The sequence below is a fragment of the Aegilops tauschii genome, chromosome 6 (genome assembly GCF_002575655.3).
Source record: "Aegilops tauschii subsp. strangulata cultivar AL8/78 chromosome 6, Aet v6.0, whole genome shotgun sequence".
NCBI lineage: Eukaryota > Viridiplantae > Streptophyta > Magnoliopsida > Poales > Poaceae > Aegilops > Aegilops tauschii.
Window position 1 is genome coordinate 266,931,368 of NC_053040.3, and position 3,509 is coordinate 266,934,876.

Genomic DNA, 3,509 nt, shown 5'->3' on the forward strand with positions numbered 1-3,509 from the left:
AATAATAGCCATTGCGCCAAAGCGACTTTGAATACCTCATCTGCTGATAGGTCAATCCGGAGTTTAAATACCCGGTGGCTCTTGGCCGATGGCGATCTAATACGCCTCCATTGTAAGCCGGAATTTGTACAACCCGGCGGCTTATAGCCTTTGAGAAAATCAAGAATTGATAACCCTTTTGAGACACCAATTTCCATCTATGATGATGGGCTTGAATTTAATCATTTATGTAAGTCATAGCTCTATAAATCCTGCAAAGTTTAAACAACATATGCCCTGGCGACTTAACGTCAAAAACCAGGGCGGGTAACCACCCAAATGTAGTCTTATCCTGCACGCAAGTAGATCACAAGAACCCTTGGCGGTTTACCGCAGGGTGGGTCATAATATCTTACATATGACCACTGATGTGTAAAAAAGGAGTCACAGATAAGCCTGTTATGAATCATAACTTTGAAACATAACTATAATATCATACTTGTGATATTGAATTTGCATTTGTCGGTTTATATGACCTGCACGATAAGGGTGAAAACCCAATCTTTGATACGCGCATGATTCGAATGGCGCAATTCAAAACATACCGGCGGCTTAAAGTCCATAGCCAGGGCCAGTTTAAACATAATCATGTATAAACAATATCATATTTGTGATATTGAATTGTACTGCCGGCTTATGATACCTGTGCAGTAAGTGTGATAACCCAATCCTTAGAAGCCAATGCTTCCACATAGATGATGATTGTCATAAGCCGGCGACTTATCATCGAAAATCAAGCCGGGTTTAAATAGAAACCACTCATATACACTTTAGATGTGTTCAAAAGAGCTTTCAAATAAAATCCCAAAAATTATTTGCAAAAAGAGACTTCAAAATTTTTGAGGCTTCTGATTCGAACACGATCAGAAAACCATCCCAAAGGGGTTAAGCTAAGATTCGAATACGATCATATAGCCCCCTGTGGCTTTGGCGTTGCCGATCAAGAGGGTACCGACAGCTATGTTCTCTTTGGTTCGAATTTGACCTATGTTTGAACAGGAAGCCCCCAAATGACCTTGAGAGTTGTTTAACGACGCTGATTCGAATACGATCCATGTCGGTTCCCAAAGGGGGTTGAGTTATGGTTCAAATATGACCAAGAAACTTCCCAATGAGCTCGGCAGTGTGCCGATCAAAAGGTTATCGACAGCTATGTTCTCTTTGGTTCGAATACGACCTATGTTTGAACAGGAAGCCCCCTAGTGATCATGAGAATATTTAACGACTCTGATTCGAATACGATCAGGGTCACACCAAAAGGGTTAAGCTAAATTCGAATACGATCATCTCCCAATGGTCCTTAAAGTAGGGTACCTATGTTTGAGTTGTGCTTTGTAACAGACTCTTTGGTCCCTTTAATTTTCCCTGAGAACTCGAACTTTGCAAGAGATAAATTCTTTTTGAACCGGAAGTTCTTAAACCAGATATTGAGAGTTTCAAAGTTTTGTGATCGACAAATTTACCTTGAACCGGATTTTAAACCAGATATTAAGAGCTTCAATGCCTTGTGGGAGATGTCAAGTCTCTTGAGCCGGATTTAGACCGGACTCCTTCTTTTTAAGCCGGAAATTTTCTGACGGCCTTTAAACTTTTTACCAATATGGCGGTAGCCTCCAGGACCGGGTTATTTTTCCCTCCAATGACCCGGAGTTCTTGAATGCATTGAAACCGACCAATGCTGCCGAGTCATATCATTGTAGCCCCCGAGTCTCAAGTCGACTCGAGGAGTTGGCTTTGAGATTCGCCATATTGATCATAGCATAAGGTGTATATCATTGGTATTGATAGCGCGATGTGAATCCACAGAAGGTTGAAGTGACTGCGGCGGGTTATAAATGATCCCGTATGAGCCGTGTCAGCAACTCGGCCAATGGTTCCTTCCAACTGGATGTTTTGAAGTTAACCAAACTGTAGTGGCGGCGACTTGTGCGCCTGCCCATTTGAACCATCCAGTGCAGACGGCGGCTGATAATACATGATAATTTGCCTCCAATTTTGTTGGAAGAAAAACCGGACTTCCCAAGCAGTGACTTTCTCATACCCAATAATCAGCTCACGCAGACGGGTGTGGCCCGGTATGTTGATATAGACTAGGCCGCGAGAAACGGATGGTAAAGACGACCGTTGCATCAGAGGCGGCACAGACAGGTGAGCTGGCCGTGGCGTTGTAAGCCAGTGCGGATGAGCGAGTTAACCACATCGTTTTGATGTAGTGAACAATTGTCCTGCATCAACAATATTGCAGACCAAGACAAAGATAAACTGCTCTTTGATAAAAAATAATATGTACCAATAAAATATATTTTAGATGGATATCACCTGATGTGCCAGGCCGGAAATAATCCGCCATGAAATTAACGATTGCTAGGTGAAGTTGAAGTCGCTCATGGGTGAACCGGCCGCGGCGTGGTAAACCGGTGCAGACGGGTGAGTCGGCCGCGATGTTTGTAAGCCGGCGCAGACAGCGAGTCGGCCATGGCGTTGCAAGCTGGCGCGGACACGTGAACCGGACGCGAGGGCGACAGCTGTATATAACAACACTATAGGGCAGAGTGGTTGTTTGCAAAAAATTAATAAGTATTGATAAAGTAAACGGGATGGATATCACCTGATTAGTTCGGATGACCAATGAATCATAAGTAACATCCATATCCCAATAGACTGTGCGCGGTGTAGTAAGCACTGCGCAGCTGCAGACCACCATATGTAACAGTGAGTATTGATGCAGTAAGAACAATTGCCTAGCACGTTGCCGACTACCTCTTTCTTCAACTGCCTTTGACCTTGATCTGCTGTAAAATTAATAATGCTACTCGCCCATTGATACTCTTGTTCCATTATTGTAAACAGATTGCCTTTTAAACCATCACACATGCATTCAATACCCAGGATATCTCCTTCACCGTACCCTTCATCAGCATACTAGTATCCAGACCTGGTACCCCGTGAAACCATCAATGCCGCGGTACAGAAAAGGCAAGGCCGGCTCAAGGCTGCGGGAAAGAGGACAGCAGAGCGACGGGTTGACGACGGCTTGGAGCAGAGGCCAGGGCGGCTTAGGACCGGGCCGCGGCGGCTCATGCGCAACAGAGCAGGCGGCAACGTGGCAGAAGTCAGCGACGTTCGGACAGCAGCGGGGGTGGCCCGCGGCGGCCCGTGGCCAGACCCGCGGGGGCGGCGATTTGCTCACATATACATTCTGTAGCAAAATACGGGCGAGCGCCAGTGCAGAATATTGCTAACGTGCACTCCGTACCCGCTGTATAAATCACTTTTGTAGTGAACATTTATCCTGTATACAAAAATGTATAGATCAAAGTAATTGCTCTTTTACAAAAAACAATATATACTAGAAATAGACTTAGATGAATATCACCTGATTTGTTAGGACGGCGGATGATCCGTTTATCGTGACAGAGGTGGCTCAGGCAGACCAACGACTCGACATAGTTAGGCGGCTCAAGCAGACC